The sequence below is a fragment of the Buteo buteo genome, chromosome 2 (genome assembly GCF_964188355.1).
Source record: "Buteo buteo chromosome 2, bButBut1.hap1.1, whole genome shotgun sequence".
Lineage (NCBI taxonomy): Eukaryota > Metazoa > Chordata > Aves > Accipitriformes > Accipitridae > Buteo > Buteo buteo.
The window spans coordinates 56,471,311-56,484,516 of NC_134172.1; the positions used below are offsets into that span (position 1 = coordinate 56,471,311).

Sequence of the window (13,206 nt, forward strand, 5' to 3'; positions counted from 1 at the left end):
CTGCTGACAAGCTGGAATCTTGTTTTAATGTAAATTCTCATGTGTTCGCATCATATTTTAATTGTATACAACAATAAATAAGCTTCTGTCACTAGCAATTTCTCATAAATGGGCTAATGCTAATTATCCCTCTATTTTCAACCACATGCTTTTAGTGAAAAGATTAATGTCAGGAAAATAATATGAAAATAATGAGCTTTGCAAGTCATTTGAGTGGCAGAAAATATTATAGTTTTCTTTATTTGGTTTTCCTAGTTTCATATAAAAGCTGTGACAACTCTCTCATAAGACATCTCAATATTTCAAGCATTAGATCTAGCAATATATTAATTATGTAAGAAATATAGAACCTGTTTCCCTGAAGTTTTCTTCAGGATTGTTGTCCTGGTGAACCAAAAGCCAAAATGTGCAACTCCAGCACCATCACTGAATTTAAGGGCTGGTCTTTCTTACACCTGGAGATATATAATTAAATATGGGCAACAAGTTTCCCTTCTCTTCTGTCCTTTGTTCTACAGCTGGCATTAGGAAACATTTGTTCAGTCCAAAATCATTTGTACTAGTACAAAAGGTACAACTTAAGACACGAAGGTGATGCTTGCATTATGTGGTGGCCCCTAGACCAGACATACATACTTTGTGTACTGCAAGTGTGGCATCAGGTCCGCTTTGGCGTTTGGGATGCCAAATCAGAGAAACTTTTTATAGGACTGATATTCAGGAATAAGTAATTAGTACTTTCAGGAAATTAGATTTCCTTTGGAAGCTCTGTAACTAAATTTGGAAAATTAAGGTATTTCAAATCCTAGCCATTTTTAAAAACTTTCTGCCATTATGTAGATGGAAATGTTAAAAAATAAGAGAAGTTATAATTTAATGAGAAAATTTTAAAGGATTACAGAACAGTATATAAGCCTAATAGGTGTTGTATTGGGTCTGGCTAAGATGGAGTTAACACTCCCCATGGCAGCCCTCATAGCACTGTGCTCTGCATCAGTAGCTAGAAAGGTGTTGATAGCACACCAGTGTTTTGGCTACTGCTGAGCAGTGCTGGCACAGCATCAAGGCTGTCTCTCCAACATTTGTGCCCCCCCCTCAATGGCAGGCTGGGGCAGAGCAAGATCTTGGGAGGGGACATAACTAGGACAGCTGACCTAAACTAACCAAACAGATATTCCATACCATATAACGTCAGCTCAGATATAAAAGCTAAGTAAAGGGAGACGGAAGGGGGGCATTTTTGTCTTCCAGAGCAACCACTACGCGTACTGAAGCCCTGCTTCCCAGGCAGTGGCCAGACATCATCTGCTGATGGGAAGTAGAGAATAACATCATTTGTTTTTCTTTGCTTTCACGCGCGACCTCTGCTATCACTTTATTAAACTGTCCTTATCTTGACCCACGAGCCTTTTGTTATATTTTCTCCCCCTCTGTCCAGCTGAGGAGGGGGAGTGATAGAGCGGCTTTGGTGGGCACCTCGCGTCCAGCCAGGGTCAACACACCACAGGTGTACACACACAAGCACATAACAGTATGCTAATGTAATTATGTACTCTTGAGATCATAAATAGTTATGCAAAATTGAAGTATGAAGCTGCAAGAAGAGGAAGAGGATCTTGTTGAAACCTGCAGTGGTCAAAATGTAAGATGTGAGTAGGCATTTTAACATTCTCGCTCTTCCAGATTTCAACATCAATTCCCACAAAGCTTTCAGCTTAATTTAAAAGAAAAAAAGTAAGTTTCAAGAAAAAATCAGGAGCATCTGATTAGGGACTGGGCGAAGAAGCAAAAACACGTAGGTAGGGGTGGAAATGTAGAATAAGACATGTCAAGAAAAGGATCCTAACAAATAGAATGGTGAAGGTGATATAGAGACTAGAAGAGTCTATAAAATCATTCATTATTAAAGAACATCACCTTCAAAATGTAATATATATTCCATCTTGGAACTACAATTACATGAATAAATTGCATGAGCATCTCTCTGATGTCATCAGAGCTCCTCAGTGGAGCAACAGTCCACTTGAGCAATCCTGAGGGCATATTATTTAAGTCTTTCAATGACAGCTGTAATTTGCTTTTCAGCAATAAGAATTTTCCTCACCAAACCAAAAGAAATATTGCTATATTAGCAGAGCCAGGGCCACACATAACTGACTGATATATGGGGCAGAAATTACTCTTAGCCATCTTATAATTATGGACTTTGAAAATAAATACTGTGTGCCATTTTGTGAATATACCCCCTTTTATATTGCAAATATATAAACTGTACTAACAGTTTAAAATGACAAAAGAGGGCCCTGATCTTTTTAAACAAAAAATCCTTTTATGCTTTATGTAAACTTGTTATTTTATCACGTATGCTAAAAATTACCTTTTATAGTATTTAAGTACTGGTAGTACTTCGAAGAAAAGTAGCAGTATGAAGATGTGTTCATATACTCATTTCCATGGGAATTGCTCGACTGTAGAAGATTAACCTGTTTTTGTTTTTAACTAATCTGCTTTGTGTAGACTTCTGCTCTAATGAGAATAAGTAACACACAGCTACTCACTGAGGGGTCTTAGTTAAAATTTTAGGGCTGACTAAATGCTGCTTTACCAGTAAGCTCTGCAGAGCTTTTTTGCTCCAGCACTCAGGACCAGCAGCACTGGGCCTAGCTCCCTTGGGAAATCCTGCCTTTCCATCTCCCCCAGCCCACTGCGGAGAAAACTTCTGCCTGGGGGACACACAGAGAGCCCTGCACCAGTGCTTCCCTGGAACCACTGGCCTCTTGCATGAAAAGCCACAAAGGAAGCATTCAGTCAGAATGAGCACAAGGTATTCTACCTCGATTCTTTCTTCTTTTTTTCAGTGACAAAATGGGACAATAGTAAATTGCAGTTACAAATAATGTAATTGGTTTAAATTTTTAGTCTGGTGGACTCCACTGTTTAGCATACATACCTCACATCACATATACATATCTCACGTCATGTATACATGGCAGATTTTTATACACACATTTTGTTTAGCACAGATAGCGGCAGGTTTTGATATAAATTATCTTTTTCTGATGCTATTCTAATATGCAGTAAGTCTATTAATGGCAATTAACAAGGATTTACAGCACAAAGATCAGATTTTCATCCACAAGGTACAATACTATGCACTATGGAACATACCATTTTGACTTTTCAACGTATACTGGGGTTATCCTCTACAACAGTTCTCTCACAATTTAGTACACCAGCATATTTCCTTAAAAAATGAATTTTAAATCATTGGAGCTATCTGAGACTATAAAATTACATGCATCTGTTGATCCATTTCTAAATGAACACTACATATCTCTGGAAGAAGTACGCTTTTATTGATACTAAAGGATTTAAGTAATCATCTGCTTTTGACAAGACTGAGGATTGCATGTCAACTTCATTGCTCTTAAAATGCCCCTTGAATGGTCTAAAAAAGCAAGCTGTATAAGCAGAGTAGACCTGGTATGCAAATTATGAGATATTCTTATGCTGCATCATATGAACTCATCAACTAGGCATTGAATCCCAGAGAAAGCATCTGCTGTGTGAAATTAAGGACAGTAATTCACAGCCCATAGATCACTGCATCACCACAAATTACATTTGTTATAAATTTATAATGATGTTCATATAAAACCATTATGTTTTAATAGTTTAAATAAGTGACAGCACTGGGCATTTTATAAATGTTTAACTAGTAGAGTCTCCATAATTTAAAGCGTGGAGGTTTCATCACTGAAGACACCAGATTGAGCCACTGTTTCAACTTGGGGAGGGGTGTCGGTTACTGTAGAAATCTACTGAAAGCCTAACCTCAATGCACACAAATGCTATTTTTAAACATAACCTTATTTCAGACCACTTACATGAATCACGGAGTCATCTGAAATTGTGCAGCACCATGTTCATAAAGCCCAGATATGGTTATGATTGCCAGGGCATGGGCCCTTTGTTGGGTTGGGGAACTTTAAAAGTATGCACTTATTGTTAATGAATACTTCAACCAATCATTAGATGCATGAGAGATCCAGGGAAAAACTTTAAAAGTTTTGTTTTCTTTCACTGTATATATGTTATCACCAGTACTTCTAAAATAATTTTAATCCTTGCTCTTTCCAACAATCTCTAACTCCTCAGACACTGCCTTTCTTTTGCTTCATATGGTCATATTGCTTGGTATCATCATCACAACCAGCATACTTTCGTCATATCTATGTCATATTTTTACTCACAATTTCCATCTGACAGACCCATATCTGAAATGCCCTATCAGTCTATTTGTCTCCTTTGCCTAATCCATGTGCCTCAGAGTCCCGCATACTCACAGCTTGCGGGCCACAGACTGTCTCCCTCTACAATATACCCCTTGAAGCACTCAACTATGTACCCTGTTTATCTGCAGCCATACACTGGCTATTAAATCGAGCTCTGTGTGACCTGCAGATTTGCTCACAGCAAGATTTTTTGAAAACACCAGCTTGTCAGCAGCACGCCAGGCTTATAAGATGAAGAGGGTAAGAATCTAGACAAAGTGAAACACAGCTAATGTTTGTCAGATGCCATATTAAAGTGCAGAAATTGAAACATATTCAAAAATCAACAGATAGAAACATTGGCAAGGAAAATAAGGGAGAACCGAGGATTAATGAAGAGGGTATGTCAAGACTTTTTACTCTGACTGTCCAGTAGTAGGTGATTTTGAAGACAAAGGAAGGACCACTTCTTTCCAGTAGGGAATCTTAATTCCTACATTAGATTTACTCCTGGTACATGGTAGTTAAAATTTTACTTACACACTGAAATGTAACTGTCTATTTCACCCTCAGTAAACTTGTCAGCAAGGAGACCGAGTTTAAGAGAATAGATGTAATAAAAAAGGGAGGTTTTGTTGAAGAGTTTGCAATATGATTTTGCAAAAAGTCACAATAAACCTGGTTTCTATGTGTACCTGTATCTCATCTTTAACATGGGCAACGAAAATCTTTCAAAGGTCTTTTAGTTTCTGGTAATGGCCTCACATGAAGACTATGGATTTTTAAATACTCCTGTGACCATAAGAATTTAAATTTGGAATGAAATGAAGATAATTTTGTGTTAATAATCAGGAGTGACTAGCTAAATTCCCATTCCTGCTTGCACAGAACTGAACATTGCCGAAGGATCTGTTTTATCCAGGGTGGTCATCTTTGTGTGAAATTATTTCCTATTAGGGAGAGTCACTTTCAGGCAATTCCTTGATCTTATTTTGAATACAGGAAACAAGCTGGATTGTTCTTTGGAGCAAGAAATGACTTTTTACTGTGCTTGCATTGAGCTTACCACAATGAGACCCCGGTCTACAGGCACTAATGCAATTCAGTTATAACAATAATGAAAGCAGCAACTACTGCTCATACGCTCCCATTAATGCTACAGAACCTGAAAATATGTGCAACCTGGTATTAACATTCAAGCTGAGAAACTATTTTCAATAATTTAATCCTATTTAGTTGGTGTTGATAGATCCTCTTAAGAAATTGTTGTTGATATTTACTACTCCTTATCTGAGGACCATAAAATATTTTGCAAACATTAAACATGACAGTAGCTTATGAGGGTAGGTGAGTAATTTTAAACATAAACCTACTAGAACAAAGCAGAAAGCAGCAAAAGTAGGAGCCATCCAGCTATATATGAGAAAGTTGTCAGCATCAAACAAACACTAAAGAAAAATGAAGGAAAGCCATTAAAATAGGCCTCTGTTTTAACTTCTGGGTTGGGAGTGGGAGAATTCAATATATGATTTGCTAGCAAAGTAGGTTTTTGTCTATGTGATGGAAATACCAGATGAAGGATAGCATGTTCTCCAATACAGAGAAAGCGCTTCACAGTTACAGCTTCACAGTTACAGTAAAAACACTGACAGCAAATCAGTCATTGCAGATGTGTAAATGTGTAAAACAAAACTGCACCTCTGGATTAAGATAACCATGGATATTCCAGACCTATCACTAGCTGCAAAAAGGTGGGACCTAAATCACATAAAAAATTCGAAGTTCCAGTAAATATTTCCTTAATCGAAAGCTTCCAAGCTATACAAACTCCTATATAACCCCCAAAATGGTAAGTTAATTGCATAAAAAAGTCCTCACCATCTGACTTAAGATATCACTACTTAATGTTCTGATTTTACCACAGGTTATATGAAGCCTAGTATTTTGAACGGAACAAGCTTGTGGACTCCAGTGATCAGCTAAAAAAAAACAAATCTCAGCTTAGATCCAATTAAAATAGAATTTTAATTCTCACATTTGTTAAGAATTTCTTGACACTTTGAGTTAAGACTACCTGAAGTCACATACAAAAAGAAAATACACTGTGTTTACGGTTATATGTACACGGGGATACGAACTACACCAACAAAGTAAATTACAGCAAGTGTAGTCAGAGAAGTACAAAATTTACACAGCAGAAAAGGCTTCTGACACAGCCAGAAATAAGTGATCCTATAAGCCTGGACAATATTATAGAGATTTAAATATTTGCCTTTTCTATGAAAAGAAGTAAGCAGAGCATTCCTGTACCACCTAGTGCTTTGGGTCAAAAAATAGCAAAGTTTTCTGCAATCTGATATCAGCCACAGAACCTCTGGACAGGATCAAAAGCGACAAGATAGGGGAAAATAAGAATTCCAGGGACTACATATCTGTGACTGAGACTTACCCATGGATACTTGTTCTGTTTAATTTCGTAAGACAGAAGGATAGACACTGGAAAAAACCCATCAGTATATAACTTCAGAATGCTGCGTTTGAGAATTTTTGCCAATTGAAAGGAGGATATTGTCAAATTCGAAGAGGTAAATGAAAAGAAAGGGTAATCAGAAACAGAAAAGGTGTATTAAAATTCTTTCAGTGCTGTAACCAAGCCTGTAAATCTAAATACCAAAATACTCTTCCCTCTCTTCCAGTAGAAACCATAGAGTGCAAACCTCAAAGAAAGAGAAAGTCAAGGACAGTGCTAACATATTGTACTACTACTCAGCATCCTGAAAACACTCCATGAGTTACACAAAGTGTAAATGAGCCTGAATTTAGCCCTTCACAAGCTACATAAGCCAGGCACACAGGGCATAAACATGCCTCTAAGGTGAAACAGTATCTAAACATTTCAGATTAAAAATGAAAATTCTTATCAGACCTATACAGTGAAAATTTGTGTCCGGGATTTCAATACACAGAATGTAATGAGTCAAGTTAAAATTAACCATGTATACTACTATAAAGAATGCCATGGGATCTCAAATGATTATCAACTACAGTATCCCTCTCACATCTGGATATCGTATGTACTACCAGACATACAAATAACATTTTCATACAGTACTTTAAAAAAAGTGCTTTTTGAAAAGCTGTGTTATTCTTATTATAAACTAAATCCATATTTTAGGACTTGGTATTGCTTGTAGAATGTCTGATAACAAATTGGAATATTATTAAGTTTTGACTATTCAAAAATTACACTTTCATTGACTAAATGTTTTCCTTCTTAGTGCTACTGAAAATGCTTTACTAAGCTTAAAAAAAAATCTTCCATTAGGGTCTAAATGATGAAAATACAATATTTCCTTTCCATGAGAATTTGGTAGAGCCCATATGAAATTACAAACTGAACACAAAGATCAAAATACAGCCTTAGTGAGATTTAAAAAAAAAATATCCAAATTACTCAGGGAAATTAATCAATATTGGCTCAATTCTCTGTTTGGTAAACAACAAAGTACAGCAAAGAGCTTGTGCCACAGGAGCACTATGCCCACCAAATGCTGAATTTCTTTAAATTACACTATACTAGCTCTATTTAAATAATTGTTTAAATTGTATTAGAGTAGTTGTGATTAGCTGCATTCATCTTCTGAGTAATTTAAGCCAGTTTTTCTTAACTCTTCACTGTAAACTCAATATATTGCTTCTTGACCAACAGCAACGGCCTGGCCCGGGAATTCTGACTCACAAATATCCCTGCTGACTTAATATTCATCAGGGACATTGTAACTTTTTTTATAAAAAGGAGTGCCATTAGATTGTATTTCGATCACACCATATGCAAAATTCAGAAGGCTATACTTAAAAACTTACTTTGTGACTAGATTAAAACCCGGAAGTGGAGGAGGAGGAGGAGGAGAGTCACTCCCCTTGCCCCTGGGGACGGGGCAATTCCCCCAAGCCCACTTTCTTTCCATCTGCCAGGGTATGGCAGGGCCTGGAAGTGCCATGGCGGAAGGCTGGCAAGCAACAGCGGGTGCTGGAAGCCTCCCCATCTCTCATCTCCAGAGACTCTCTCCAACTGCATTCAAATCCTAAACCAAAGGCCTGTCCAAGTGTGCAAACAGAGGGAGCTTCCCCACACGGTGGCAAGGGTGAAGAGACGTCATCCTTCCCGTGTATTTGCTTCAAAGCATTTTGAGAAACCCATCCTGTTTATGATCTGCATGATGTATCTTAATGCTGATTAGCTTTTTCTTCTTGGGGGATCTTAAGTTGTTTGTGTCTAATGAAATGCTCCATCCTACCTGAGGACATTATTCTATTAGACTGAAGCCAACAAAAGATGGTCAATAAAAATGGATGCAGGCTTGGTAAGAACTTGAAAATAAAAGATTAACACTAATGAAGGATAGAAATTGTTCATGTAAGAGTCATCCTGATTTTAAAAAGATGCATAATTTAAGGAAAACACATATAACAACTGTGCATTTACAGTGAGTATACCTATACATGTCAGCAACCCACAAGCGAGTATTGTATTCACAGTCTAACAAGCATCTCTGTTATAAAATTATTTCTTTGAGCAATGGACTATTATGGATTACCTTAGTAATTAATGAAATTAATTAAAGGCACACTTAAAAGATTCAGATTAGGAGAAAGATGCATAAGAAGTTTTTCTCCAGCTAATTGAGACTATTTGAGTGCTGTGCTCTTGCAGCAGGAGATATGCCAACAGCTTCCCACAGCTTTGTAAGACTCCGGGAAAGGAGACTCCGTTGGGAATTGCTGCACAAGCACCTCCTTGTGGCTCTGAATTCTCAGAGCTGAAGCCGTAAAAGGGATGCTGTCGGAATATCTCTTGGGATTTTGCTTCACCTTCTTTGAGGGAAGCTCCCTGTAGATGTACTTGTGGGAATCTATTGAGGAGCAAATCTCCAGCAAGAATTTCGACTTACAGACGGATTGCAGAACTGCTACCCTAAATCAAACATTTGTGCTACTCGGACTGTATAACTCTTCAAGCTCTAAATGTCTTTCCCCATAATGGATGATCAATGATTAATATAATGAGGACCTAATCTGGGAACTATCACAGTAAAAATATATACATATATTTTAATATACAAACACACAGCTGTCAATTCAAGAGATATGAACTCAGCACATCTCTGTATAAAACTCAGGATGATATAGTTACTAATCTACATGACAGAAATCCTTAGGGACACATGACTTGAATGGTATTTCAGCCATAGTGACCAGTGGTTCCCCAGGCTTTGGTTCATTGGAAACAGGGTAGTAAATCTGCTCGCAGGTACACAGTGATGCCACTGCTGTGGCCCAAACTGGCAGGGAAGGCAAATTAGCGTTCAATAGTCCTGCAATGAAATTAATGAAAGTTATGGACCTTTGCCACAGCTCAAGTATTGTCATTCTACCCTTAACATCTTTACTATGCAGCCTAATACAATTTGAGAAATCCTTATATGTATCCCCACAGGGTATATGACATGCAGATGACATCCTAAATGTCTTGGTTGATCACAAATAAAGGACAAACAACTTTTTGACAGTTATGATAAGCAAAGTAGTGAAAATGAGGTTCTAGAAAGACTATCAGAAGAAAAAAGTGTGATTTAGGTAGAATTCAAATATACTTTCTGACAAGTACTTAAGGTAAAAGTCACAGAACAAAAGCTCACTCTCCACAGTGAGTGCAGAATTGCCTGTTAAAGCCTGACGCTTACTCATTTTTCTCAGAGGAATTTTTCCTTACTAGTAGATGGAATAAAAAAGAGTCTCCTCTTGATTTGAAAGCTGAAACATTTTATTTGTGAGTACCCAGCTGTAACCCCACAGTGATTATGTGTCCGGTGGAAAGATATGGGCTACCTCTATAAAAATTATGGTGGTAATCACTTGCCTTTACATTACATACTAGATGATAAATTGAGATGGCAGGTAGATTTCTCTCCTCTGGGGAAAAAGAGAAATGAAAAACTTCTCAGTAAAGCAGGCAAAAATTGAACTATTTGCTTCCCAAATGAAAATTTCTTCCACTTCATAAAGAAATACTTCAATCTAGATGATTTAATGGGCTGTAATAAGATGCACTACATCTTCCCAGAATAGATGAAGTGATAAGATAGTGATTTCCATGAAGAGTGGTAGAAGCTTCCAGAACCCCCAAATGGGACAAGATCACTCTCCTGACGTCACTGATTGGTTACACAAATGCTGCTAAAAAAGATGAAGAATATCTGAATAGCAGTATTGTCTAACCCAAGATGAAACAACCAGAACAAGAGAGTTAATAAAAGGGCTGAAGGGGAAAAAACCCACCACCACTCCTGCCCCAAACCAAACCCTGTTTCTTTGATTCAGTAATTTTATTTAGGTTCTGTCCATTATATCAATGCCAGTGAGAGAATATTCTTGAAAAAGACTGGCTAACCTGGGCTTGACAGAGCCAAAAGCTTTGAAAGCTAAGAGGTGATTATAAAAAACCAGAAAGACAACAGTTAATGCTGCCTCTTTAAAGCTTTTAAATGATCCTTACACAGTTACAAAAGTTAGCTCAAAGCATATTTTTTCTGGTTTTCACTCCTAATGATTTCTTTTAAGAGCAAAATAAAGCCTGTAAAAAGGGCTGTTCATGGCGATTCCATTAATAAGTCTGTACGAAGATGCCCCCCCCAGTCTGGCCTATATCTTTATTTCTGTTTAATAAACGAATACAACAAAATTGTAGGGCAAAAAACAGTGACGAAAGTGTTGCAAGAAGTTTACATTGCCCTGCAGTCAATTTGCTGGTCAAAGTTGACAATGACTATTTAAAAAAAAGAAACTCAAAACAAACCTCCAACTTTGTCCAAAAAACCCCTCCACCCACTGGAGATAAAACTTAATGAATGAATACTATTAAATTAAAACAAGACATAGATATAAGTTTCCACTTCATCAAGGTAAGGTCATCTTGTACATCAACAATTCTCTGACATGCCTTAAACTGAAGACTGAAATCAAGACATCTGTCTGCATTGGCTCACTGGAGTCATATGAAACACTTGGACAAAAATAACTAGTCATACTGCTATGCCTTTTCCTTATTTCCAGAAATACATGCTATAAAGGAATCTATAGCATAAACACATTGAATTCTTTTTGTACATTCCTGTCTTGTGTAAGCAATACCTGTGCCTGTAACAACAAAGTTAATGTAACCACAGATTGGAAAGATCTCTGTACAAGCACTGATTGGCAAGATCGGAAATTGGTGCATTTAATGATCCCTCTATTATAATATTGCTCAGATATTAAAAAAAGAAAAACACTGCTCTTGGCTTCAAAATTCAGCATGAACAGCTGATGTGGGCTGAATCCTTCTTAAATAGATATGATTATATTTCAATGTCTTTTGTGATTACGACAATTTTGACAAGATAATCATCTCCTTTGAACAGGACTTTTTAAGATTTCAAGAAATAATGTAAGATTTATTAAATAATCTGTCAAATTATCTATGAACCCTGCTTTCAAAAGAAATCCTATGATCTCATTAAAATAATTACAGAAAATCTATGCCTGATATTATAAATAACAAGTACCAGTATCACTGGTATACGAAGGAGAGATCTAAAAGTACAGGAACTTGCAAGATTCAAAAGGTGATAGCATAGCTTTGTTCTCTTAAGATAGTCAACAGAAGTTTCTGTGTTAAATATCCTGCACACTGGGTCAACTTTTGAACCGTAGTCTTCAAAATGGAGGGAAAGGAAACAAGACTGTAGCTAATGCTAAAATTAAATAAGCTGGATATGTATATTGCAGCCTCATTTCTCTTTCCTTTTCTCACACTGTTGCCTCTTTTCTCTCACTGCTTTTGGGGAGAAGCAAAAGCCAGTTCTACACAGCACAACAGTTACACAGAAAGAGAAGCAGAGGTACAAGCAAAATCAATAGGAAGTGTCTTTAAAAAAATCTTTGCTAGAATTCTCTTTTCAGGAAGAGCATGAGAAAATAAAGGAGTGAAACCTGAGATGATGTCAAGAATGAGCAAAATTATGAATTTTAAACATCATATCAATTTTAATTTTATGTGTTTGTGCTTCTTTTAGGGAAAGACAGGACTGAGAATAACTGGGAAAAAGGGTATGGTGTTTACTTTCCTGTGATGTAAATACAGTAGGCAGGAGAAAGAGGATAGGAACAGCTCTGAGAGCTATACAAAAGAGTTACTTCCTCTTAACTCCTGCTGCCATTGATTATAGCCTTACCCTAGTAGACAGCACTGCACTTGCAAAATTCAAGTGTCTTCTGCCTCTTACACTGGGAAAGTTGCCCTCTTTTAATTGAAACCTCTTGCTCTTGGAGAGTAAAGGGTGAAGCAATCAACCAACACAAGGTGACAATGCAGGCAAACTTCTTATCAAGACGCTTAAAGATAAAAAACTTCGTATTATCCGAGAGAATGTTACTGATACAGAAGGTTTTCCACCTAAGCTACTTGAAAGACATAATGCTGCTCTCATGCCACCATGTCGGAGCATGACAGAACTGAAACTGCTACCTGTCATTAATATCACCAGACTACGTCCCTGCACGACTCCCACTGATTGGCATTCTACAGTACAACCACTCCAGCAGAAGTGGTCCCTATCGCTTGGTGAGAATGAGGAGTCAATAGTCTACGCACAAACCTGTTTCAAGTACAAAATGGCATTTTATTTACCGTGAAATCAAGCACTGTGTTTCTGAACAGCTATTTAACACTATAAGGTTAGTTATTTCAGAAGGCATTAAGAATATTGTTCCAATACTTCATAAAGCTGAAGTACTAAACAAATATATAAATAACATGAGTTATTTAAATAACTGAATGGTTAACTGAAATAGGAGAAATTCAACAATCATTTTGTAAGAGGTTTTAAGTGTA

At 37.1% G+C, this 13,206-nt stretch overlaps 1 protein-coding gene across 1 annotated transcript in view; it reads right to left on the minus strand.

The window, feature by feature from the left end:
- The window catches only part of ULK4 (unc-51 like kinase 4), a 266,896-nt gene that overhangs the window by 42,270 nt on the left and 211,420 nt on the right, over nt 1-13,206 (minus strand). The window lies entirely within an intron of this gene.